This window comes from Suricata suricatta, chromosome 9 (assembly GCF_006229205.1).
Source record: "Suricata suricatta isolate VVHF042 chromosome 9, meerkat_22Aug2017_6uvM2_HiC, whole genome shotgun sequence".
NCBI lineage: Eukaryota > Metazoa > Chordata > Mammalia > Carnivora > Herpestidae > Suricata > Suricata suricatta.
The window spans coordinates 24,083,095-24,110,863 of NC_043708.1; the positions used below are offsets into that span (position 1 = coordinate 24,083,095).

At 50.8% G+C, this 27,769-nt stretch overlaps 1 protein-coding gene across 8 annotated transcripts in view; it reads right to left on the reverse strand.

Moving 5' to 3' along the window:
* TMEM63C (transmembrane protein 63C) overlaps positions 1-27,769 on the reverse strand; it is a 128,324-nt gene that overhangs the window by 37,681 nt on the left and 62,874 nt on the right. For 6 of the 8 annotated variants that reach the window (XM_029950842.1, XM_029950844.1, XM_029950843.1 and 3 more), the window contains exons 2-3: positions 15,082-15,224; positions 1-63 (exon numbers count right to left, since the gene is read on the reverse strand). The gene's annotated coding sequence lies outside the window, so the exon portion shown is untranslated. The remainder of the gene's footprint in view (positions 64-15,081; positions 15,225-27,769) is intronic. The other 2 variants (XM_029950840.1, XM_029950841.1) reach the window with 1 other exon arrangement.

Genomic DNA, 27,769 nt, shown 5'->3' on the forward strand with positions numbered 1-27,769 from the left:
CTGAGTCAGTTCTCCAGGGAGAGTCCAAGTCAGGCCTGGGGGCTTCACTCAGCTACCCGGAAGCTGCAAAAGAACAAATGCAATGGAAAGACCATAAGACCTAGGGGCCCACGCCATCTTCCAGGGCAGCATCATCTCTCGGGGTGCCCAAACATCTTTATGTTCAGGACATACGTCCTTTACCACATGTGTGTTTTGCAAATACTTTTTCCCAGTCTCTTGGCTGGCTTTTTGTTTTCTTCGTGGTATCTTTGGAGCACCACTGGTTTGGATTTTTGACAAAGTCCAACTTATCACATTTTCTTTTATGGGCCATGCTTTGGGGATGGCACCTATGAAATCTTTGCCTACGCCTATGTTTTCTCCTAAAAATCTTATAGTTTTAGCTCCGACACTGAAGTCTATGCTCCATTTTGAGTTCAAGTTTACAGAGGCTGTGAGGTAAGCATCTAAGTTCATCTCTCGGCATGTCGCTATCAGTTGCCCAACACCCTTTGTTGGCTCTAGTCTTGAAAACAAGGGGGGCAGCTGGGAAGCCCCTGTCAGGGCTGTCTGGGGGACTGTAACCAGGCCAGGGATGTACAAGTGCTTGGTGGCGGGCAGCACAGCCAGAAGGACATGTGACTTCTTATTTGGTTAATGCTGTGTGTGATGCGGGAAGGGGGGCGGCCGGGCTGGGAAGGGCTCTGGCTTCCATCTGGCTCCGAGGCGGTTTGAGTCCTGGATGCTGCTCTTTTCCACTCAACTCCCACACACTCATTCCCTCTCCTTCCAAGAGCACCCCCCTTCCTTCCTCTCGCCTCCTTCCTTCCTTCCACAAAGAAGGGCTGAGTACCTACCATGTGCCAGCCATCATGCCAGGCCCTGGGGGCCTGGCAGCCCGTTTCCCACCCACACGAGGCTCCCAGACTCACTGGGGACACCTGGAAGCGTGCAAGGCATGTGCCACCACTCACCCCGGCACACTCTGAAAGCCCAGGTAAAGGGGGTCACAGGGAGGGCCTCCTTGAGCGGTGGGGAAGCCTTCTGCAAGGAAGTCACCTCTGAGCTGAGATGGGAGGAAAGTAGACTCAGCAGTGTGGTGGGAAACACGGACAGAGGGAACCTTGTTGGCCAAGCGCCAGAGCGGGGACAGAGCATGGTGTTTGGGGAAGGTGGAAACCAACAGTCACGGCTAGAGTGCAGGATGGGTCACTGGTTTGTGCTTTCACGTGTTCATTTATTCATCCAACAACAATTCATGGCGTATCTACTCTGGCCAGGAAGTACAAACACAAGTTCTTCTTCAGGGGTGGTCCCAGCCAGGGTTGGGGGCAATGACTGCTGGTGGGAGAGGCGTGGCCTCTAGATACAAGGTCCACGCGTCTGTGAGACGCAGTCCAGGGGCAGGGTTGGAGCAGGCGCAGCTTGCAGGAAGGCGAGGCAGGAGAAGGAAGGAGATGGGAGATGGAGGCGAGGAAAGAGAAGAGAAGAGAGACTCAGCCCCATCTCAGCACCCTCCCCAGCTTCCGCAGCTGCCAGCAGAGGCACTGGTGAGGGAGGCTATTGTCATGGAAACCCAGAGCATCGTCCTGCCTTTTGTCCTCACCCCTCAACCATGACTGGACCCTCCTTTCTTTTTTTTTAAATGTTTATATTTTGGGACCGAGAGAGACAGAGCGCAAACAAGGGAAGGGCAGAGAGAGAGGGAGACACAGAATCTGAAACAGGCTCCAGGATCCGAGCTGTCAGCACCAAACCCCGATGTGGGGCTCGAACCCACAAACCACGAGATCATGACCTGAGCCGAAGTTGGACGCCACCCAGGCACCGTAGGACCCTCCTTTCTGGAGAGTTTTCCTTCTTCCTTCTTTCTAGCCCATGGTTGTGAAGAAGAGGGGTAGAGAGCTTTCTGGAGACCAAAGTATCAACACTGGAAAGAAGGAAGCTTGAAATGTGAGAGAGCACAGAACAAGGCGCCCACCTGCCTGGTGCAGGGCATCAGGGAACTTCTCTTCGGGCATGAATTTTAGGGAGGCATGAACCCAGGGGGGCTCTTCAGGGCAGTGGGAAGAAGCGGACTGTCTGGGCTTAAATCCCAGGTCCACCCGTTAGCTGTGTGACCATGAACAGCAACTTCACCTCTCTGAGCCTTACTTTCCACCTCTGGAAAGTAGGGATAATAGCAGCACTACCTCGCAAGGTTATTGTGGACGGGAAATGAGTTAATTCACACAAACCCCTGAAGCAATGCTCACTATGAGCTAGTATTATCATCACTGGCACTAGTTCATCTGGGAAGTGATGCTAAGGGCCCAGACGGGACCATTCCTGGTCTCCTCACACCTCCTCTGCTCTTGAACAGGTCAGGGGAGGGCTGTGCAATACCCCACAAACTGCAGCCTGGCGGAGGCTGCTGCCTCCGTTCATGCTTCCTCTGCATGAAAAACAAATGTCAGCCCGGCTTTTTTGGGCCAAGGAGGGGCAGTGAGTGGCATAGGCGATGCTGGCTGGTGGGTCAGGCTCCTCGGTCCCCTCTTCAGCTGCACATCTTACCTGATGGGGACATGTGTGGCCTTCCTCCCCTCCCATTTCTCTCCCCTCCTGACCTCTAGCAGCAGAAGCTGGAGGCTGAGCAGTGCCAGGCTGCAGGCGAGGTTTACTTGGAAAAGTGGGCAACTGCTGTCCTAACCAGCCAGGCCAGCACTCTGCTCCCCCTCCTCATCTCAAGGCCAAGTCTTCCGTGTGAGGAGCTGCTGATCCCAGAGCTAGGGCGGTCCAGGAAGCCCTCGGGGTGTGTGGGAGGGGCACAATCTCATTAGTAGCTAATGTTTATTGAGCACTTACTATAGGAAAAATACTTCCCATTTAAGTATTTAGTTTTCACAAGTACTTAAGGGTACTAAAATCATCCCCAGATGCAAGAGCACAATTAAGGCCCAGCCAGGTTAAATCACTTGCCCAAGTGGCAGAGCTGACCCTTGAACCTGGGCAGTTTGTAACCCTCTGCTCTCTACCTCCCAGCCCTTCTGGGCCACTGCTGGGCTGTCAGTGCTGGGCAGGGTACAGAGGAAGGGAATGACCTCGCTCAAGCCCGAGTCCTGGGCTAGGACCTTGCCCAGCCTTTTAGGGTGGTGTGGTGGAGAGTGCCATCGACTCAGGGATCCCAGGAGAGCTGGGCTCTCGGCCCCCTGCATGGCCCTGGGGAGGTGCCTTCTCTTCTCTGGGCCTCCTGTCTCTAAGATGAGGGGGTTTCTGAAGGGTCCTCTGAGGGCCAGGCTGGTCCTAGGATTCCAGATGTGAACGAGACACAGCTTGCAAGCCACCCAGCCTGTATTTCCCGGCGCTGCCTGAAGCCCACCACCCCCATGAGTCCTCAGGAACTGGTCCAGAGGCCTGCAGTGTGGTTGGAGAAGCCAGCCGCTGTCGGCCGAAGCCCTGTGCTGGGGGGCCACCCGCCTTGTCCTCTCACCCAGTCCCCGTCCCTGCTAGAGCGCACAGAGCCGCAGGGCCTGCCCCCCCTGCCCCCACCATCCGGCCTTCGCCCTGTCTTCAACTACTCATCACAGTTCTGTTAACAACAGGAAAGATGATTTCGCACAGTTTCAGACCCTGAATGAACCGGGGCCCCTGGCCATGGGCAGCCCTCCTCCCTCCCCTTCTTCTCTGGGGCTTTCCTATATCCCTTCCACGCCCCCTGCTCTCAATCTACATCCCCCTTTCCAGGGTCAGCTGGGCAGCCGGGTGGCAGGGGCCCTGGAGGAGGGGGGGGGGGCACGGGGTTACTGCAATGTGGGTTCTGGTTAATGTGTCTCCCCAGCCGCCACGCTGGCTGCCCATGAATCTTCCTCACCCTGAAGGGCCCTGAATCTCAGTCTCCTCGCATCTTCACAGTGACGGGTGTTTTGCCTCACTTTACAAGTGAAGAAATGGTCGCCAGCAGGCAAAGAGATCTTCCTAAGGCTGGAGAAAGTGGTGGAGCTGGGGTCAGAGCTGGGGTCTCCATCTCCCCAGAACTGGGGTCTCTGTGCTCTCAGGCGTGGATGAATGACTCCCTAGCCTGGGGATGCGGGCAGGAGACAACTGGAATCACCTGGAAGGTGTTTCATTAATCCAGACACTCATGTCCCACTCGACTTTAAGAATGAGAATCTCCAGTCCATGTTTAGGCGCAGCCAAGATAGAGAAACACTGGCTTAAGATTTCCAGGGTTATTGGCATCTACATAAGGCATTCTTGAAACTCTTAAAGGTTTTCTGACTGCCCCTAAATAAGGAAAGAAGATGAGGTGTGGCCATAAAGCACAGTTGCTCCGTGCCCCCTAAATCGTGTCGCAGCAGGCAGGTCAGGGCGCTGGTGCTCATGTTCCACTCTCAGGAGAGCTCCCCTCCCCCTCAGCTCTTTCTCAGTCTGTGGAAGGTTGGCTAGAGGTCTGTAGAGGCCCACACACCTCTTCACTTGATTCCTCAAACTCTCGAGTTTCTTCCTGTGTCCCAGGTCACGGGGCACCACGCCTGCCCTCCGGGAAGCACCACCTCCCCCACAGGGCTGGCTGGGGCCTTTATGGCCCCTGTGTCCAGCTCAAATCCTATTCTCCGAAGCCACCCTCCCTCCAGTGGAGCAGCCTGGTCTGCCCCTAGTCCCTCCAGTTGGCCTTTGCCACCACTGCCTGGCACCATCCTCTTGCTTTTCTATGGATGTGAGCAGACAGTTCTCCAAACACATGCACTGGTTCCTGATGGTAGGATCAGTCACTGTGGTTCTCCCACAATGACCAGCATGCACTAGGCCTTAGGGCAAGACAGATGGGCCTTTACCCAGGGCCATAGATGGGGGCAGGCAATAATAAACGGATTTGCATATGTTTGCAAAGTGTGAGTCACGAATTTTGTCCTCCCCCTCCCACGCACATCATGGGTTACCAAGTTTTACTCCCCAAGTCACAGCAGGGAGTAGAGGGACCGTATGATTTGGGGTCAGGAGATTGGGTGTGAATCTGGCCCTATTTTTTTTAAGTTTGCTTATTTATTTTGAGAGACAGACAGAGAGAGTGCAAGCCGGGGAGGGGCGGGGAGGGGCAGAGAGAGACAGAATCCCAAGAAACTCCTTGCTGTCAACACAGAGCCCTACTCGGGGCTCGAGTTCACAAACCCTGAGATCATGACCTGAGCTGAGATCAAGAGTCAGAGCCTTAACCACAGAGCCACCCAGGTGCCCCAACTCTGGCTCTACTAATTGCATCTTAACCTATTGCTGCTCAGTTTTACCTTCAATAAAATGGATATAATTACATCCATCCTGGCTACACCAGGAGGGCTCCGACAGTCAAAGGAGAGAGTACATGGAGACTTTTACGTGAACCACGAGCACCGTAAATGTTGGTTGTTGCCTTTCTATCTTTTTCCTGAGACTGAGGTCATTCTTCCCGCGGCACCCCTGAAGCCCCAGCACGGGGTCCTACCTTGCCCTCGGGCCCCCTAAAATCAGGCAGCCTGCAGCCCGGCCCAGCAGAAAGACACTCAGCACCGTGCACAGCACTAGGGGAGCTCTGCAGGCTCCGGCTCGGTGGGTGGGGCCACGCTCCGCCCCCTTGTAAGAGCTAACATCTACTGAGGGAGTTCCGTGTGTCAGGCACTGTGCCACGTTTCTTCACACGTCATCTGGGCTAACAACCCCATCCGATTGCCTGTTAATGAGGCTGATGGCCTCCAGCAGTCACTCCAGCTTATTCCTGTGCCTTCCACACTGCAGAAGCTAGAAGTGAAACCCGACATGTCCAGCACTCCCTTGGAGCTGAGGCTCTGATGACAGGTCAGGCCCCATCAGTGAAACACACTGCAGGTAGATTTATAAGCTGGTGGGAGGAGGAGGCACCCCCCCACCCGCCCGGGCTTGGGCTCTGTCCTGCTGACCAGCCGTGTTGTAGAGAGGACGGAGATGGATGCCCCATGGTTGACTCCTGGGGTGGGGGTGAGAGGCAGTCCTGCCACAGGCTGCAGGGGACTCCTGATCCCTGACCTGCACGGCAGGGGCACGGGCTCAAGGTGCCAGCAGTCCCGTTCTGCATGGATCTGCTCCTGACCCTGAGTTCCTGGCTCCTGGCCTGCTCCAGGAGGAGGCCCTCTTAGCCTCAGGGACCCCTCCAGTCTTACCTCCCCCACATCCTGACCAGAAGCCTCAGCCCCAGCAGGTGGCTGGCCCCTTGTCCCTGCAAAGGCCTTGGCTTTCTTGCTTCCTCCATTCCTCTCTTTATGGAAAGGCCTCCTGATCCTCCCCTAATAAGAATGTTCCACTGCCAGACCCAGCTCAACTCTGCTTCCTCCAAGCAGCCCTCCCCCAGCACCCCATCCTCAGCACTGATCCTCCCCTCGACCCTCACAGCCCTCAGTTATTCGTTCCTGAGTTCTCTCCCAGGGAGCGGGTGCTAGGGAGAACGCGATGTGTCTTTCCCTCAAACCTTGATCTAGAAGCTAGTGAGAACGGCTGTGGCTAAGAGGCCAACACACAGCGTGTGAGAAGGGTGGCTGCTGCAGCGGGACTCAGACAAGGGGCACTGAGCCGAGTCTGCAGCACCCAGGGAGCCTTCCTGGAGAGGTGCGCCTGAGCTGTCCTGAAGGTTGTGAGGGAATCAGCTGGAAGGGGTTTCTGTCACTCTCCTTAACATGCTCAACAAGGCCTGCCTATCACTCTAGCTCCATTCTACCAGCTTTCCTCCTCTTTTATCCCCTGGCCTCCTCTGTCTTTCCCTCAAAGCCTGGAGCATGCCACTTCTAACTACCACAGGGCCTTAGCATATGCTACTCCTTCCACCTGCAATATTCCTCTCTCCCACTAGTTAACTCATTCTCCCCTAGTTAATCACAGCTTGATTTTTGCTTCTGTAGGGAAGCACTCCAGACCAGGTCAAGATCCCACATTACATGCCTCAGAGCATCTTGGGACACAGACACAGTATGACATTTAGGTGTGGGTCCCAAATCCTGTCTCTGCTATGTATATGCTCTATGTCCTTGAGTGAGTATCTCAGCTTCCTTGTGCCTCAGTTTCCTTGTCTGTAATATGGATATGTTAATAGCATTTACCTTATTGGGTGGATGTTAGGGTTATATGAACCAATTCACATAAAACACTTAAAACAGTGCCTGCAATGGCTCAATACCGTTAAGTATTATTTTCCTTGTTTGAACCTAGTACATATTTGATGTTCATTAACAAGATGACTACTAAATGGCCGACTCCCCCAGTGGCTGCAAAGCTCCTTGACGGCTATGTTTGCTTGGCATTTTCTCTGCTGTGCTGGTTAGACCGTGGTGCTTTACAAATATTTGTGGAAAAGGGGTGCCTGGGTGGCTCAGTTGGTTAAGCGTCTGACTTTGGCTCACGTAATGATTTCACGGCTCGTGGCTTTGTGGGCTTGAGCCCCGTGTCAGGCTCTGTGCTGACAGTTCAGAGCCCGGCGCCTGCTTCAGATTCTGTGTCTCCCTATCTCTCTGCCCCTACCCACTTGTGCTCTGTCTCTCTGCAAATATTTGTGGAAGAAAGGAATGACCGGCAGCGGGCTGGGGTGGGCCTCACTTGGCGCCCCCCCAATCTCCAACCCAGAGTGTCTGGCTGGAGGGGCTCCTACAAATCCTCGAATCAAAGCCCCTTCCCCTACAGATGAGCAGAGATTGCTGCTGCCAAGTACGTCGTTGGCTTCGATCTCACAGGGCTGGGCAGCCCCTGGCCACCTCCATTTCCCCCTGGAACTTGGCTCCATCAGTAGATTGAGGGCACGGTAATATCTCCGGTTGAGCAGCCAGTTCTGTCTTGATTTAAAAAAAAACAAACCCACAAAACTGGCACATCTCTTATCTGAGTGTTGTGAGGCAAACACATTCCCTCCACAAGCCAGGAAGGCTGCAGGCTTCAGCTGGACCCTGAATTACTGCTATAATTCCCGTCTCCATGGTAACAAGTGGGCCTGAGCCTTGGGCTAGCAAAGACTGGGCAAAGGGCTCGCCCCCTTCATCAGGCTCGCACTGCTGCTCTCTCCCTAGCCTCCTGGACTCTGGATTTCTCTGCGGGAGTCCTGAGCGGGCTAGGAGGGGAGGGCCCTGTGGGGAAGGCACAGTCCGAGCCATCCCTGAGTTAGAGCGGGAGGAAGGTGCCTGGCAGCAGGAGGCACTGTTGGGTACCATCCCCCTCACCTCCTGCTGCTGCCAGTACAGCCTCTGGTGGGTGGACCATGCCACGTGCTGGGGAGACAGAGGGGCTAAGTCCCAGTCCACGCACACCCAACCCGCTGTCAGTGATTTGTCGATGTGTGACTAGAACCAGCCTTAAGCGGACACCTGCTCTGTGCTGGCACTTGACTGCCAAGTGGGGAGGAAAGCTAAACAGCACATGGACCGGGCCTCACTGAGCATTCCACAGACATGGACTCACTGGACATTCCATGGACCTGGCCTCACTGAGCATTCCATCAGCCGAGAGAGGCCTGAAAACATGAAAGCCGGTAATCGGAACAAAGAGAAACAGATGCTCCGCTGGGTGAAGAAAATAAGACACGGACGGTGTGCAGGGGAAATGCCGCCTCCTGTATGTCTGGAGACCCAGGACACTCCACACACTCCGAAGTGGCTGCCTTCTGGGAGGGAAGCGAGGGGGAGGCTGAAGCAGGGTGGGGAAGGCTGACTTTCACCATATTCTCTTTTTTACTTTGTGAAGGTTGTACTGGGCACACCTAACCGAGCCAAACCAGGCCAAAAAGCAGGGCCGTGATAATCGCCATCGCAGGGTATGACCGGAGCTGTGCTGGTTCCAGAGGGGACATCAAGCAGCTCTGACTTCCAGGACTCTTCTCCCCTCAAGATCTGCGGGTTCTTGTCTGACAGGGCTGTGTGTGTGTGTGTGTGTGTGTGTGTGTGTGTGTGTGCGCACGTGTGCGTGTGTGTGTCTCCGTACCTGCACACTGGGGAATGTGTGGATGTGCTGGATTACTTCCTGTCCACGTAGAACCACAGACTTTATTTGAAAATAGGGTCTCTGTGGATATAACTAGTTGAAGTGAAGGTGTCCTAGATGAGGGTGGGCCTTAAGTCCACTGCCTGGTGTACCTCGATGCAGGCTTCGTGGAGACACGGACAAGACGGTCCCGAGAACACAGGCTGAGCTGGAGGCATGCAGCCACAAGTCAAGGCACAGGGAGGGGGCGCCGGCCACCACCATGAGCTGGAAGTGGCCAGGGAGGACTCTCCCTGAGAGCCCGCAGTGGGGCATGGCCCCTGCGGGCACCTGGGTATCACACTTCCGGCCTCCAGAACTCCAAGGAAATGAATGTCTGTGGTTTGAGGCCATTGGGGCTGTGGTATTTTGCAACAGCTGCCCACGGAATGATACGGTGCATCAATGCATTTGTGTTTGTGTACTTCGAGGTGCTATTGGTGTAGTGTGTGTGTGCATCTGCATGGGGGGTGGTATTTGGGCGTGCTCAGGGATGTGTTCATGACGATTTGGGTTTTGTGTGCTTGTGTGTGCTTTGGAGTGCCTGCATGTTTATGCATTTGTATGTGGGCATGCTGAGTTGTGTATGGGCATGGGTGTGTGGGTGTGTGTGTGTGAGAGACAGACAGAGAGCACATATATGTAGCCAATGCTCTCTAGGGTCTCTCTTAGCCTTAACATTCCAGAAGTCTGCCCTGAATTTTGCTACAGGGGTTGGCCTCGAAGGGATGCTGGCCAAGCGCGGCGGCGAGTGATTAGCATCAAGACCAAGTTGGACCCATTATGGTCTGATCGTAGGAAAGGGGAGGTCAGTGGGGACAGTGTTCTCCCCTGCACCTGCCCTGTCAGCAAAAGGGCCTCAAGGTCAGGAGCATGAGGCCAGCAGGAGCCTGGGGACCTAGCCTGACTGCTTCCTTGGAAGCCTTCAGCAGAGCAGAGACCCCGAGACGCTACCTCCCGGGAGTCTGAGTTTCTCCGAACGTGAGAGCGGTTCTCACACTCCGGTGCCTCAGCATCTCCTGGGGGCTCATTCCCCATAGATGCCGCCTCCCTCCCTGAGCTTCTGATGTGGCAGGGCTGCGGTGGAGTCTGGCTATTCCTGGGTGATGCCAATGCTGCTAGAAGGGGCCACGCTTCGAGGATTGCTGCATTAGACCACGGGCTGTTTTCAGCCTCCTTACCCTACCCTCAGCCCTCGGTGTGGGCATCTGGTCTTTTGGGACAGGCCCTGGGAAGGCCAGGCCTGGCAGGCCCCATCCTGTTCTCTCAGTCCGTCTCTCCCAGCTGCCCGTCACTCATGAAATCATTCATTCAGCAAAATAATGGGTCAGACTCTGTTCCTTGCACTCAAGGTGCTTATAGTCAAAGCACAAGATTCTAGTGGGAACACAGATCCCAAAGAAACTGTGACAGGTCTGCATAAGTGCCCTCCAGAAGCCTGGTGAAGGGGTGCTGGGAGTGCAGAGGAGGAGTCCTGGACAATCCAGAAAGACTGCCTGGAGGTGGTGCCAGCTAAGGCGGCTCTTCAAAGTCAGGCAGCAGTAGTCACATTAATTGGGGGCTAACTGCCAGGTGTTGTGCTCAGAGTCTGTGAGTAACGGGCTCTTCTAATCCTCACAACGCCCAGGTGAGAACTACTGTCACTAAAGAGATATTTGAGGCCGGCAGCCACATTGCTAGCCTCGGGTGCACTTGGAGCTGGAGTTGCAGCCACAGGAAGGCCACAGGAAGGCCACGGCATGACATTCCTGGAGGAGACCACGCATACACGGAAGCAGAGAGGGAGGTGGGCTCGGATTACATTAAGGCCATGCCCTGAGGGAGTTTAGGTCCCCAGAGAGAAACATACCACCCCCTGGGGCAGCAGAGATGGGAGGGACACACAGCCCTGTCCCCATCTGTCTAACTAGGGCAGGAGCCAGGCTGGTGGCCTCTGGGTGGAGGTGGGGAGAGGTGGAGGGAGGGGTCGGAGCACAGCCGCTCCAGTGACAGGTGGGAGCCAGAGGCTGGGGGGTTGGCTCACATGGCTTCATGGGCCTGGGGGACAGAGAGGGCCCAGGGCCTGGGTGGCCTGAGACCCACAGTGCTGCTCTAGAGGGGGGGTCTCTGGTTACAGATTTGATGGTGATGAAGGCCAGCCCTGGAGAGCAGCTGAGGTGGGACGGGCTAGCACGGACTCCATGCCGTGGGGTGGCCTCCAGACTCCGGGCCCCAAACAATCTGAGAGGCTCTAGGGGTCTTGGCCTCCTTGACTAGAGCATAAAGTCCAAGGCCAGAGGCCAGCCTCAGTGTGACCTTCCTCCCACATCTCGAATTGGGGTTGAGAAAGTCACTCTGATCCATACTGAATGAGGACTCACAGCTCCCCAAATCCAGAGGATAGAACCAGGGGAAGTGAGCTCCAGCTGTGGCAAGAGGTATTCTAGTTAGACACCAGAACACTGGCCTGGGCTGCTACAGGGGGTAGTAGCTATTTCTGGTGAAGAAAAAGCCCACCCCCATTCTGTCCCTTGACAACCTGCCTCACTGGAAAAAACACTAGCTCCTCCATCCTGTCTCACCTACATTTTGGTTCCCTCTCTACTTTCCAGCTAGTGTCCCTTTTCTGCCTTCTTCGTGTGAGTGGGCCAAACTACCCCCCACAACCACTTGTCCGGTATTGCTGGGGGCCTGAGCTTGGCCACAGCCAGTTCAGCCAATGTTTGCTGAGCCCTACACCTGCCTCGTGGAAAGATCACACAGTTAAACTCATGCCTACACCAAAGGCAGAGTAAGGGCTATACTGTAATGAGAAAGGTAAAAGCCAAGGTCATGGGGCTCAGAGACCACAGCTCCCCAGGGTCAGAGAAGTCTTCAGAGAGGTGCAGGCTAACAGAAACCAGTGAGGACAGGGACATTTGGGGCAGAGAGAACAAATGAGCAAAGGAGAGAAGCAGAGAGTGGAATATTCCAGAAATGGCAGGTAGACTAGGCTGCAGAGGTGGGGGTGAGCAGGGTCTGGTGAGATAAAAGAAAAGTCATGAATTTCAGAATGAATGACTTGTACTTAATTGTGTAGGCAACAGGGATCTATTGAAGGTTTCAGAGGAAGGGCATGACATCATCTGGGCGGGGACTAGAAGGGTTTCTAGATTTAGCTCCTATCCTAGGATCTCACCAAGGGCCCCTGGCCCCAATTCTGAGATCACGGGCTTCTCAGGGGTCACAAGAGGAGGAAACAATCAGCGGCTCCAATGTCACCTTTTTGGTGAGGCCTGTCCTGATGACCGTATTTAATAATCAAATCCCCGGGTCCTCCCCATCCCCCTCTCCTTCCCTGGTTTTCCACTGGATTTATCTCCTACCACCCTTTACCCATAGTTTATGCTGTTTATTGTCTGGCCTCACCCCCATTAGAATGAAGGTCTCATGAGGGCAGGGTCTATATTTGCCCATCTTGCTGCTGAATACTCCAGGGCTTAGCCTACTGCCTAGAATCCCAACCTGCTCATTCACTTGTTGAATGGAAACCATGCCGCCACGCATGAATCAGCACGGCCCACCGTGCTCCCTCTCTGTCACTTCCCTCCTGGCTTCCCGCCTGGCAGCACCAGAGTGGAAAGTCTCTGCAAAAGCCAGACCGAGCCCTGCTTCTTCCGCACCGAACCTCGCACCCCTGCCAGGAGCCGAGAACATTTGGACTGCTCCTCCTCCCCTCCCTTACCAAACACACCGCCACTTTCCTTCATCTCAGAGAGGAGACCAAGCGAAGAGGTTGTCAACTAAGGGAAGCGAGAGGCCTGCAGGACCGAGGCAGCTGCGCCCAGCAGCTGGGAAGACACCTCTAATGGACGGAGCAGAATGACGACAAGTGACGCAGTGCCCACCCCACGCAGGCACTGTACAGGTGTCCCCAGGGACATTTTGGTCTATCTGGACCTCCCATCAATCCAGTGAGATGGGAACTAATCTTCCATTTTACAGATGGAAAAACAGAGGCTCACAGAAGCTAACGGACATGGCCAAGGTCTCCGCACCCAGTGAGGAGCCTGGTTTGGGACAGGAGTCTGTCCTACTCCAACCCAGTGCCCTGGTTGTGGTATGAGCCTCCCTTTTGCCAGGGAAGCAGTGAGGTGTAGGATGGGGGGCTGCCAGGCTCCCTGACCGAGATGCCTCAGGCTTCCCACCTGAGCTATGGGAGCTGTGGTTCTGGCCACGTCCCAGGGAAGGGTGAGGACAAACGCGGTGTGTCCGCCCCCCCGGCTGGAACTCATCTGAGTGTGAGTTGTAACTGTGGTCACTGCCTGCTCTGGCCTGTGGCCGAGCACGGTCTCCTTGCTCTGATGTGAACGAGGCGGGTTGGAGCCCAAAGGGCACCCCCTGCATATGAAGCCCCCGCAGAGCCAAGGGAAACCATATCTGCTTCCTGGGCAGATGCAGCGACAGGATCCAGGGCTGCTCCTGCCTGGGCATAGCTGGGGAGACAGAAGAGCCTGGATCAAGCTCCCAGCTGGGGGGCTGCCGGCGGCCATGCTTCCATTCCTTAGGCTCTTGGTTCACCCTCCTTGAGGGTTCACCCTCTCAGCAAACACGGCGGATCCCTTACTATGTGCAAGGAAAACAATAAAGCTTCTGCTTTTGAGGCCCTTAAAGGACAGGTTAGACACAGTCACTGAGTGGGCAATGGGGAGCCATGGATGATTTTGGAGCAGAGCAGAGAGATGACTGCCCTGCTTTAAGGAGGTTAACCAGGAAGCAGAATGTGGCTTTTGTAATGACCAGAGTGAAGACAGGTTAGGCACTCACTGAGTGCTGGACAGTGTTTCAAGTGCTTTACAGATATGAACTCTAGTCTCTACATCAGCCAGGGGACTGCTGGTATCCCCACTTCGCACACGAAGAGGCTGGTGTACACAGAGATCGCAAGGCTTATGGCTGTGCACCCTCCTTGCTCCAGAGCCTGCGCTCCCCACCACTATCCGAGGCTGCCTTTTGAGGCAGTCTAGACCAGAGGGACAAAGTGCCAGCAGGGGCCGGGGTGGTGGCATGGCCAGAAGAATGGAAGTGGACTCCTTGCCTGTGGCTAAGACTCCGCCCCTGGACAGCTCTCCCAGGCCGGGCCAAGAAACTATAAGAGAGATGTGAACATCAAGCACTTTGATCTGCACAGGAAAGATCTAGACCTATGATCACTTTTATCGACAATGGCAACAGTCAGTGTTCTTGGCCAATCGCTTACACAGCGTTAACTTCTTTGGTGGAAAAAAGATTTTAGAGACTGTCAGATAGAGAGATCTTATCATTGTGAGAGCCTGTCTTGACTACCCAATCCCTTCTTCACTTTATTTATGTTTGTTTATTTTTGAGAGAGAGAACATGAGCAGGGGAGGGGCAGAGAGAGAGGGGGACACAGAATCCAAAGCAGGCTCTGGGCTCTGAGCTGTCAGCACAGAGCCCGATGTGGGGCTTGAACCCACGAACTGTGAGATCATGACCCAGGCACTGCTCCCTTCTTGATTTTATTAACTGACTTAAATTAGGGAAAAGCCTCACTGCGATGCTAGCTTGGCTTTAACGCTCTCTAGCGTGGAAAGGGAGAAGGGCTGAACTGCAAAGGGCTGCCGAGACCCAAGGGCTTTCTGGGCTGTTTTCACGAGATGACAGCTGCTTCCTTGGAGATGTTCAGCTACAACACTGTCAACAACACTATTGATGTCATGCTTGGGAGGTTAAAAGAGACTGAGGTTGGATTATATCTCTAAGATCCCTTCCAGCTCTAAGAGTCTATGGAGATACCATCCGTCTGTCGCAGTCCCTGTGTCTGGCTGTGTTCTGGGCCCGTCCCAAACTGGGATCAGCTGGGCAGGAGCCACTCGGGACCCAGCTAAGGGCTCAGCCTGGGAGCGTTTCTTCAGGCAGGAGACGTTGGGAGCCAAGGTCACCTGTGGCAGTGCCTTTCAGGGAGAGGACTGGGCTTTCCTGCACCTCCATCAGGGTGTGGGTTTAGGGGGCTGACAGAGAGCCTTCACCCAAGCACTGGCTGGAAAGTGACAGGCCACGGAGGCACAATCCTAAACCCGAGAGAGCCGATGCGAGGGTCTTAGCACTGCTGGGTGGAATGGCTGCGAGGACACCTACCTGGACCTGCAGGTGAGGTCTGTGCCTCAGGCAGATGGGTGGTCACGGGCCCTCCCTCCCCTGGATCGGTCCTCGGGTGCTTCTGAGCGGCCCAGCCTTGTCCCTGCTTGGTTCCTGATGACGAAGGTGGCCCCTCCAAGGCTCTGTAGCGCAGGGACAACAAAGCACTCTCAGGTCTCCCTGGCCTCCCCAAGGCCCCTCTCCCAGCCAAGCGGCCTAGGCCCAACATGCTCATCAGCATCTCTCATGAGGCCTGCCTCAGGGGAGTTCTCATGGGGTGAGGGGCACCCCAGATACAGCCACGACCCCCCCCCAATCTGCCCCCTATCTCCTCATCCAGCTGCCCATCCCTAGGTGGGTGAGCCAGGGAGCCATCCTTCACCCCAGGTGAACACCAGCCTGGGAGAAGGGAAGCTACAGACGGAGCACTGTTCTAGGAGTTCAAGCACTGAGGTCTGCTCTGCCACTTCCCTCTTGGTGACCTGGAGCACCCCACTTTCCCACACTGGGGGGCTTCAGCCTGGATACCCAGACACTGCCAGCAACACTGAGCTGGGGAGCTCAGGGGGCGGGGCATAACCAGCAGAGGGGTTCAAGTAGCATCATAGGAGCCCCCTCTCTGCAGGCAGACTAGCCGGGGGCCCCTGGCAGCTGCTGAAACCTCACTGGGCCTCATTTCCTTTGGAGACATCTCTCTGGCCCTTCCAGATTTAAAATTACAAATGTAACAAGAGGGGAACCCACTGAGAAACAAATTTAAAAAGTCCAGGGTAAGGCATTTAAATGGTATTCTCCCTTTCTAATTGCTTTCTTTTTCTTTTTAAATTCTTGAAAATAACATGCTTGTAGGGGAAAAAAATCAAATGCACAGTGAAACGTCCCCCTGTGACCCCAAACTTCTGCTCCACTCCCAAACACAGCCACATTTCCTGCTGTGCATTTCTGCAAAAATGTTCCCATAAATATTGACAAATATATATATGGACACCCGCATCTTTAGTTTAACCTCAGCCGGGAACATATTTCCGGTACTCCGTTTTGTTAGCATACGCCGCACATCCCTGCATGCCAGCACACACAGATCCTTCATTTTTGTGGCAGCTCCTGCGTTCCACTGAGAAACGCACTTATAATTTATGTGAATCCATCCCTGTTGATGGATGTTTAAGTTGTTTGTTTCTACCATTTTTGCTGTGCAAAGCTGCAAAAAACATCTTTGGTTATAACCTTCGTGCGTATGTGTGAAGTTAGCTGTAGGATAAATCCGTAGGGGTAAGGAGCCGAAGGTTAGGTGGACCTCGGATTCTGAGAGATGTTTTCAAATTGTCTTCCCAAGAAGATGGACCAGTTTGAACCGCCCAGCCGTGCATGAGTGCCGGTTGCTACACCCTCGGCAACCACGCCGTGTGTTATCAAGTTCTTAAAGTTTGCCAGGGTGGGTGTTGAAAAACGGTATCTTGTTTAGATGGGCAATTCTTTAATTATCAGAAAGGGCAGACGTTATTTTCATGTTTATTGATTAATTGGCCTTTGCATTTATTTTTCTGTGAACTGCCTATGTCCTTTCCAAATTTATCTTACTGATTTTTAAAAGGTTTTTCTAAACTAAGACAACTGGCTAACTTTTTGTCATGTGTATTGTAAACTGTCATATTCTTTTTTACTTTATTTATGCCATCATTTGCCTAAACTTTCAGATTTTTCTGTAGTGAACAGTATTTCTTACCAGAGCATCCTAAGAATATTTGCCCATGTTTCCCACTAGTACCATTAGGGTTTTCTTTATTTCTTTTTAATCTTTTTTTTTTCTAGGATATATTTTGGCATAAGGAATGTAGTATGGCCCAGCTTGCTTTCTTTCCCCCAAGGGGCCAAATAGTTGTCCCAAAGTCATGTATGAACAATCTCTTCCCTCTCTCCACCCAACTACCCCTCCCTCTAAATTCAAAATCTCAATTAAACTATGGTAGTAGGACGGATACAAAAAGCATGACCTGAATCAAGTGTTGGTTCAAAGTCTAGCTTCACTGGATCTAAGAGAAGTCACCTAACCTCCCTGTGCCTTGATTTCCTCATCTGAAAGTGGCAACAACAGCACCATCTATTGCGGGGATTAAGTGAGATATTGCAGGTAAAAGGTGCAAAAAGAATGCAAGTATGTGCTATCGACAAGAGACTGTCCTCAGCTAACTGTAAAGACACATATGGGCCACCAGCAAAAGGATGGGGGATGACCCTGTCTACAAATGGTCACCAAAAGGGGGGGTGGCCATACTTCCATCAGACAAAGTAGACTAAGAGTCCAACACTGCATCAGGACACAAGATGGATATTATATACTGATGTAAGGGTCAATTCTCCAGGAAGTTATAATCATTATAAATATAATGCATCTCACAGAAGAGCAGCCGAAGATGTGAGGCAGATAGACAGAATGGAAGGGAGAAAGAGTGACTCAGTAACAGTAGCAGAGTTTAATAAGCCACTTTCAATAACGGGAAGAGAGACCAGACAGAAGATCAATAAGGAAATAGAGGACTTGAATGTATACCCAGCAACACAGACCGACTGGTCCCAGCACACAGAAGCAAGACACCCCACCCAACGGCAGCAGAACACGAACTCTTCCCCGGTGCACACCGACTGTGCTCCAGAATCGGCCACGTGCTAGGCTACGAGTGAGGGGTGAGGGGTGACTGACGGTGCCTGGCACTGGGAACCACTCCGCGTTGGTCATTACTGTGATCGCCACTATCAGATGTGGGTAGGTCTTTGTCTGGATAAACTTCTGTTCCGTCCATCTGTGAGCCGGTGCCACCACTTGACAAATATTTATGACCATTGCCAGGCCCTATTCTAAGTGCTGGAGAACCAGGAGTGAGCAGCAATAATAAGATCTGTTCTTGCCACCTCTGGTTAGACTGGTTTCTAATCATGTTTAGCACTTTTACTGCTATTGTAAATGTTTCCTTCTATTATATTTTATAAGAGTCTAACGTTTGTATGTAATAGAGCTATATACTGTTGTCTTTAATATTTATTAGCAGTCATCTTACTAAAGTCTTTTATTATTTCCCCTAGTTTTTCAGGGGATGACCTTGTTCTTTTTTCCTTCAGGTGGTCATTCTTATCATCTACAACTTTAATTGATAAATTGACCTCCTTTTATAACTTACTTTCAAAATTTATATTGGATTGTACTTCTAGAAAACTATTAAAGAATGTTCAAGGTAATAGTGGTCATTTCCCCCTTGCATGTGTGTATATCTGCACACACACATGCACACACACACATGCATAAAATTATGTTAAGGAATATCCATCTATTCCTATTAAATAAGAGTTAAAATTGAGACCTTGAGTAGCCCAAGCAATCTTGAAAAAGAAAAACAAAACTGAAGTTATCACAATTCCACATTTCAAGTTATATTACAAAGCTAAAGTAATCAAAACAGTATGGGACTGGTACAAAAACGAACACAATCAATGGAACAGAACAGAAAACCCCAAAATACATGCAAAATTATAAGGCCACTTAAATTTTGGCAGAGGAGAGTGAATATCCAATGGTAAGTGGTAGTTTCTTCAACAAATGGTGTTGGGAAAACTGGACAGCCACATGCAAAAGAATGAAACTGGACCACTTTCTTATACTCTACACAAAAATAAATTCAAAATAGACTAAAGACCTAAATGTGAGACCTGAAACCATAAAAATCCTTGAAGGAAGCACAGGCAGTAATTTCTCTGATATCAGCCGCAACATTTTTCTAGATATGTCTCTTGAGGCAAGGGAAATAAAAGCAAAAATAAACTATGGGACTACATCAAAAATAAAAAGATTTTGCACAGTAAGGAAACAATCAACAAAACTAAAAGGCAACCTACTGAATGGGAGAAGGTATTTGTAAATGACATATCCATTATAAGGTTAGTATCCAAAATATATAAAGAACGCAACACCCCAAAAACAAATCATCCAGTTAAAAAAATATAGTCATGAACAAACATTTCTTCAAAGACGACATACAGATGGCCAACAGACACATGAAAAGATGCTCAACATCACTCATCATCAGGTTCATGCAAATCAAAACTACAATGAGCTATCACCTCACCCCTGTCAGAATGGCTAAAATCAACAGTACAGTGTTAGGGAGGACATGGAGAAAAAGGAACCCTCTTGCACTGTTGGTGGGACTGCAAACTATGGCAGCCACTCTGGAAAATAGGATGGAGGCTCCTCAAAAAATTAAAACTAGAACTACGTTATGATCCAGTAACTGTACTACTTGGTATAGACCAAACAAACAAAAACCCAAAAACACTGATTCAAAGGGTTACATGCATCCCTCTGTTTATTGCAGCATTATTTGCGATAGCCAAACTATGCAAGCAGCCCAGTGTCATCCATAGATGAATGGATAGAGAAGATATGGTATACTTATATGTATACATATACGTGTATATATACACCATTGTATACAGATACAAATATATAGAATCCCATGATATATTTTCCATTGTGTTTGTGTGTGTATATGTAAGTATACACACACACACACAATTGTGTATATACACACACATATAATGGAATATTATTCAGCCACAAATAGCATGAAATCTTGCCATTTGCAACAACATGGATGGAGCTAGAGAGTATTATGCTAAGCAAAAGAAAGCAGTCAGCAAAAGACAAAATACCATATGATCTCATTCATATGTAGAATTTAAGAAACAAAACAAATGAGCAAAGGGAAAAGAAAGAGACAAACCAAGAAACGGACTTTTAACTATAGAGCACAAACTGATGGTTACCAAAGGGGAGGTACGTGGGGGGTGGGTGAAATAGGGCATGGAGATTAAACAGCATACTTACCCCAATGAAATAAAATAAAATGAAAAAAATGATAAAATAACATGATGAGAACATTAAAAAAGAAGAGTTATTATCAGGGACATATGTTGGATTTGTCATAAAATGCCTTTAAGTCATGTTTAGCATTTATAGAGCTGTTTATGTGATTTTTCACCTCTTTTGACTTATTACTTTAAGATGTTTGTGGTGTATTTGTTTTTTAAACATAATGCTGTGTGATTCTCTTTGTTGCTATTAATTTATGAATTTTGCACCAATATTCATAAATTTGATTTTTTCCCAGTAATTTTTCTCTTTTTCTGTGTTCTTTATAATGTCATGCTGGCTTTATAGAATAACTTGGAACCTCTCCTTCTTTATGGTCTGGTATGGTTGGTCCCCCTTAATTAACATGGAATCATCCCTTCCTTGAAGGTTTGATAAACATTAAAAGTTGGCAAAAAAAAAAAACAACATTAAAAGTTGGCTAAACCTCAGGTTTTGGGGGGTGGAGTTTTATGAAAACTCAGTTTCCTCCATTACTATTGGTCTGTTGAGGCTTCCTAGTTAGTTCTTCTGCTGGGGTCAAATCAGTGATTTATATTGTCTCAGAAAACTATCAGTTTCATCTGGTTTTCAGCTGAATCTACATGGACAGTATCCTTCAAGAATTCTTTCTCTTTTCTCTGTCTTAGTGGATATTTCCCTATTTTAATGTTCAATTTTATAGATTTGGCTCATTCCACCCGCCCCCCATTAGATTTAGACTTTTAAAAATCATCAAATTGACACATACTGTTCAAACAGTAGCCTATTGACTATGCACACAGCCCAGAGATAGAGGAGCTGGAGTCAGGGATGAGAATGAGGAAGGGAGGGGCAGCTTGACAAACACAAGTTCTTCAACAAACATTTAAAAAGTGAAGAGGAATCACTATCAAAACAACACCAGCATTCTTCACAGAGCTAGAACAAACAATCCTAAAATTTGTATGGAACCAGAAAAGCCCTTAAATAGCCAAAGCAATCTTGAAAAAGAAAACCAAAGCAGGAGGCTTCACAATCCCGGACTTCAAGCTATATTACAAAGCTGTAATCATGAAGACAGTATGGTATTGGCACCAAAACAGACACTCAGATCAATGGAACAGAATAGAGAACCCAGAAATGGATCCTCAAATGTATGGCCAACTCATCTTTGACAAAGCAAGAAAGAATGTCCAATGAAATAATGACAGTATCTCCAGCAAATGGTGCTGGGGAAACTGGACAGCAACACGCGGAAGACTGAACCTGGACCACTTTCTTACACCATACACAAAAATAAACTCAAAATGGATGAAACACCTAAACATAAGACAGGAAGCCATCAAAATCCTTAGAGGAGAAAGCAGGCAGAAACTTCTTTGACCTCAGCCACAGCAACTTCTTACTCAACATGTCTTCAGAGGCAAGGGAAACAAAAGCAAAAATGAACTATTGGGACTTCATCAAAGTAAGAAGCCTCTGCACAGTGAAGGAAACAATCAACAAAACTAAAAGGCATATAAGATAAAAGGCAGCATATAAGATAAAATGTTAGTATCCAAAATCTATAAAGAATTTATCAAACTCACCTGCCAGAAAACAAATAATCCAGTGAAGAAATGGGCAAAAGACACAAATAGACACTTCTCCAAAGAAGACATCCAGATGGCTAACAGACACATGAAAAAATGCTCAACATCACTCATCACCAGGGAAATACAAATCAAAACCACGATGAGATACCACCTCACACCTGTCAGAATGGCTAATATTAATAACTCAGGCAACAACAGATGTGGTTGAGGATGTGGAGAAAGAGTTCTTTTGCACTGCTGGTGGGAATGCAAACTGCTGCAGCCACTCTGGAAAACAGTATGAAGGTTCCTCAAAAAATTAAATATGGAACTGCCCTACACCCAGCAATTGCACTATTAGGTTTTTACCCAAGGGATACAGGTGTGCTGTTTCAAAGGGGCACATGCACCCTAATGTTTATAGCAGCACTATCAACAATAGCCAAAGTGTTCATCGATGGATGAATGAATAAAGAAGATGTGGTGTATATATACAATGGAGTATTACTTGGCACTCAAAAAGAATGAAATCTTCCCATGTGCAACTATGTGGATGGAACTAATGGGTATTATGCTAAGTGAAATTAGTCAGAGAGAGAGACAAATATCATATGACTTCACTTATATGAGGAATTTAAGATACAAAACAGATGAACATAAGGGAAAGGAGGCAAAAATAATATAAAAACAGGGAGGGGGACAAAACATAAGCGACTCTTACATATAGAGAACAAGCAGAGAGGGTTGCGGGAGGGTTTGTGGGAGGGGAGATGGGCTAAATGGGTAAGGGGCATTAAGGAATCTATTCCTAAAATCATTGTTGCAGCATATGCTAACTAACTTGGATGTAAATTAAAAAATAATTTAAAAAAAAAGTACAGGGAGAGTGGCTCAGTTGGTTAAGCACCTGACTTTGGCTCAGGTCATGATCTCATGGTTCATGAGTTCGAGCTCCACAGGAGGCTCTTAGCTGTCAGCATGGAGCCTGCTTTGCATCCTCTACCCCCCTCCCTTGCTTGTACTCTCTCTCTGTCTCTCTCAAAAATAAATAAATAAACTTAAATAATATATATTACAAGGGGAGAGAGAGGTGCCTGGGTGACTCAGTCAGATGAGCTTTTAACTCTTGATTTTGGCTCAGGTCATGATCTGGGCTGACAGCAAGGATTCTGCTTTTGATTCGCTCTTTCTCCTTCGCTCCTCCACACACACCACTCTCTCCCTAAATAAATAAACATTTAAAAAGTGCAGACGTCCATGCATACATACCCTGCCCTTGAACACTCTGCTCTTCCTAGTCACAAATCCCCATACCCCGTAAAACCTCACACACACACACACACACACACACACACCCGCCCAGCTGTCACCTCCTCTTGGAACCTTTCCTGGCTTCCCTGGTTTGAAAAGTCAACGCCTTTCCTCTGACATTCAAGATTACTTTTTTTTTTTAATTTTGACATTTTAAAAAAGATTTTATGTTTTTAAGTAATCTCTACACCCAATGTGGGGACTCACAACCCCGAGATCAAGAGTCACACACTCCATCTGCTGGGCCAGCCAGGCACCCCTAATTTTGAAAAATTTTAAACACAAAAAATTAAAAGAATAAAACCAATGGAATTATCCGATGGTAACATTCTGTCATTTTTGCCTCAGATCTCGTTTGCTAAAAGAAGCATTACTAACAAATTAAAAGTCCTTCCTTTCCCCACCAATCGCTTCTTTCCCTTGCCAAAGACCACAAGCATGAATATTGCAACATGTTTGTATCTAAAAATCATAAATAGTGTTATTTCCATTAAAATTAAATGTTCACGAATGGTATTATTCTGCAATTTCCTATTTATTGCAGTATTGTTTCAGATGTGTTGGTGTTAACACAGATTGTGTATTTGCTGTGGTATAAGTTACGAAACATAAAATCCCCCAATTACATATATCCTGACTGCTGCCTAACGTCACATTTTTAGTTGTCTACTCCATTATTGCAGACGCTGAAGATACTGAGGTAGAGACCTCTTTCCTGTTTCCATCATCACTGCCCTAGATATGCTTGGGACTGTCTCCTTGTGCACACGTGTGAATTTCTCTAGGTAATTATACACCTAGATACAAAACTGTTGGTCATCAAGTATGTACGTTTTCAGCTTTAAATGTCATTGCCAGAACGTCCCCTGCTGCCTTGTCCCGCCATTATTACAGCATGTCTGCCGCTGTCGTCATTACCGGTTGACTTGCCTACCTGCCCGCTCCCCACAAGTTACCAGAGGGCATGCATGTGCCTGGTGCTCAGTGAGCTCACTCTCTAGCACCAAAGACAGACTCTAATGGGACAAGTGCATTAAAGGCCATGAAACTGCCCCTGGCTGGGATCCAGGGAAGGCTTCATGGAGGCGGCGGCATTTGAGCTGGACTTTGAAGGGCAGGGAAGGTCTGACCAAATGAGGGTGAGGCTGAGGACAAGGACCGGGCTGGGAGGAGGGGGTGGGTGGAAGCTTTGATGTGCCAGAGAGGGTGGTTCTTAGCTGAGCTGGGGTGAGTGTGAGGGGAAGGAGGGGTACAAAAGCCAAGTGTGTGTATTTTGTAAAACCGTCAAGGTGATCAGAGCCATCCCCTCCCGCTTGCAGGAAGAGACTTCGAGCCAGAGCAGAGTGTGTGGGGAGAGGGAAGGAAGCAGGAGGGCTGGCAAGGAAAGGTAAATCCAAGCTCAGTCTACAATGGCAGGCTCCTGGGACCCAGTGAGAAGTGACTAGGTCAGGGGCGCCTGGATAGTTCAATCGGCCAAGTGTCTGACCCTTGATTTCAGTCCAGGTCATGATCTCGCAGTTCATGAATTCAAGCCCCGCATCTGGCTCCACCTGAGCCTCCGAGCTGAGCTTCCGAGCTGAGCCTCCGTACTGAGCCTCTGTGCTGAGCCTGCTTATGGGTCTCTTTTTCCCTCCCTTTTTGCCCCTTCAGCACACACTCTCTCTCTCAAAAAAAATAAATAAACTTAAAAAAAAAGTGACTAGGTTAGAGCTGGGCTCAAAGATGATTCACCTGATAAGCAGGCACATAGCTGCAATACCAGGCCCTGGAATAGACTTGCTCCTCCCAACCTCTCTCCCTCCACTGTCTCCGGGGACAGATCAGGCCACAGGACCTGGACTTCCTCCCCAGACCCTCAGGACAGAACTGGGACTTGGGCCCCTGTGCCGCCTCCACTAGGCAGCTCTGGGAGCCCCGGCCTTTGCTTCCTGTCCCCTCTGCCCTGGCTGTTCCATGCCATTTCCCCAGGCCAGGGGGCTGGGGGGACGCTCCCTGAAGCCATGAAACCGAATCTGCGCCCCCTGCCTCATTCAGCCCCTCTGACCAAGCTTGCAGTGTGTCCAGGGGCATGAGGGCAGGGAGGGGAGGGCTTCCAGGTCTTCCGTTTCCCCTGCTGTCCTCAGCAGAGCCCAGCTCTGGGCACCCTGCCCGGAGTGGAGGGGAAGGGGAGAAACACACGACCTTCACTTCCAAGTCCTTTTGCCTTAAGCAACTTCAGCAAAACCACCAGCGGCAGCAAGAGCAGGTGAGTGGAGGCCATGCGGCTGTGCTCTGGGACACTCCAGTGGAGTCAGGCTGGCCTGGAGCCACTTTGGGTTCAGCGCTTTTGTGCCTACATGTGGGTGGGTGGGTGTGCGCGGTTGTGGCCGTTAAAACCTCTCTGAGCCTCAGCGATCCCATCTATCAGGGGGGCTCCTCACACCTGCTCCGCCCCTCCCCTGGGGTGCGCAGAGGGTTACAAGGAATAACAAGGAATGTGGGGCCACTGAGAGGCACCGGGTCTTCAGAGCACGGACACTGTTTAGCTGCTGTTCCACTGCTTGAGGACGTGAGATCCCAGCTCAGAAGGGCCCCTGGGCCCCCAACAGCTTGCTGGCTGTACTGAAGGACAGACATCCCCAACGCCTGCTCCCTGTGCCCCCCTACACACCCTCTGCTTCTGAGAAGACCTCCCCATCTGCCAGCTCTCTTGGAGGGAACATCTCAGTTCAAACTGTGCCAGAGGCAATCAACACTGTTGATCAGCGCTGTCACCCAAGTGTGGCCAGCCAGCCCAGAGACCCTGGACAGCCCCACGCTGAGCACGTAAAGGGGCTGCACATGAACAGAAGTGGGCTCCCAGTCACTAGGCATGTGCAGGTGTGTGCACCCTTCTGCCCTTGTCCATCCATCCTCCCTCTGGCTCTCTGCAGTGGGGACTACTTCACTTCATTGTGAACATAGAAGTGAAGCGAGCGGATAATGAAGCAGATGGAAACTCAGCTCCCAAGTGCCTCCTCAACAAGGCGTCTCTGGTGCCCCATCCCCCCCCACCCCCAACTCACAGCTGACTTCCCCCTGGCGCCCAGCTGCCCCTGCAGAATTTCCAGCCTTTGGCCAAATCACTGCCATGCAGACACCTGAGGTGATGAGGCATCTGCATCAAAAATCAGCAAACAGCCATATCCCCAGCCAACCGGCCATCTTGCTCATCTGTATCTCCAAAGACCTCAGGATGCCTTTCTCTTTTGGCAGGATCTTGTGGCCTGAGGCCAGTGTCCCTCTGGCGAGCACAATTCTGAGGAGACTCAGCCACAGTGAGGAGTGGCCTCCTGTCTCCAGGGCCGCCTTCCTTGCCGAGGCTACTCAGTGAAGGGAGCACTGCTCTGGCTTCCCACCAGAAGCTGGGCTGGCCCCTCTGCCCCTGGTCTTCTGAGGATGCCAGGGCCCTGGCTTGGCACGAACAGGGGTCTGCAGGCACAGGGCCGTGCCTGACTTCAGCCACCCTAGCCCAGCTCTTCTGACCTCTCTTGATGGTGTTCGTGCAAAACAGCAGAGTGGAAGGGTGAGAAAAACAGACTGTGGGAGCCCAGGGCACTTGGGTCCTGGTTTTGCAAGTGGGTCAGGCTTCAGTTCCCATTCAGAACATTACAAATCACCAGGAAGAGGCAGGAGGTGACAGCGGGCATCGCCTCCACCCCTGCCCAACCCTGCCTCTGCATGCTTCAGTACCAGCCACGGGGTGCTGGGAAGGAACATGGTGCTCGGTTGCATTCTGCTCCCTAGAAACATGGGATCCAGAGCTCTGGCCACAGGTGCTCTTCAGAAGGGCGCCCTTGGTTTGCCCAGGGCCATCTAGACAGATCTAGAACAAGGACACAAACGGTACCCCATGAGCTGCCCAGGTTCTCATCTCAGCTCCCTCTGGAACCCTATTTTGCACAAGTTGCACCAGCCAGCTCATGGCAAGAATGAGGAGCCCAGTCCACACCACCCATGCTGACGTGCGAGCCAGGAAAACCGGGCTCTCCCAGGAGAGAGAGAGGAGAGGACACGGCCCCTGCCGCAGACAACACCGTGCACTAAAAGCTGCTGATCTCACTTCCTCAGAGAGTTTTCATGACATTGGGTACCAGAGTGAGCCTGCCCAACGCCCGATAGGCTCCCTCCCCTGTGGGCCCCCGCACCCTGGACACTGTGTGCAAAGAGCTCTTATGCCCATCGTCTCCATGGTTCTTCCATCAGCTGCTTCCCAGGATGAGGCAGAGTTGAGTCTCTGGGATGTGAGAGTCAGTGAGGAAGATACAGGCTGGCGGCCAGGGCCACTGTGCCCCCAGTCACGCGTGGGGATCCTGTTAAATATCACAGGCAGTGGAGGAAGGGGAATGGAGCCTTCAAGGGCCAAAACACAACTGGAGGTATGTTGGGGAGGGATGGCCTGCCTTCCAAGTCTTAGAAGGGTGCCCTAGACTGGCCACGGGGGAGACTGTTTTCCCCATAGGGGCTGGAGACAGATAACTCCAATCTACACCACAGTCCCCAGGAATAACTTCTCATCTGTAATAAATGCCTGACAGGTCTCCAAAGGCCTCCCACCCACCTGGAGAAGGTGTTTTCACGCCCAGCTGTTTCTGGTAGGAAAGCCGAGGGGAGAGTGCCGGCCAATGGGGACCCTAGTCCAGAAGCAGGTGCCATGCTCCTCTGCTAGTGGTTCTTCTCCCATGAGCCAAGAACCTCTCTGCAGCCTGCCCCTGCCTCGGCTATCCAGGAGGGTCACACCACCAGCTTCCCAGGACTACGGGGCAGTGGCCTTCCTCCTGGAGAAGGGCGGGAAGGGACCCTCGGAGCATGCCAGCAGAGGAACCAGACACACGGTGGGTCCTCATCTCTCTCTGGTATTGTTCCGTCACCCCATGGACAGCCAGCTCTGATCTGGTTC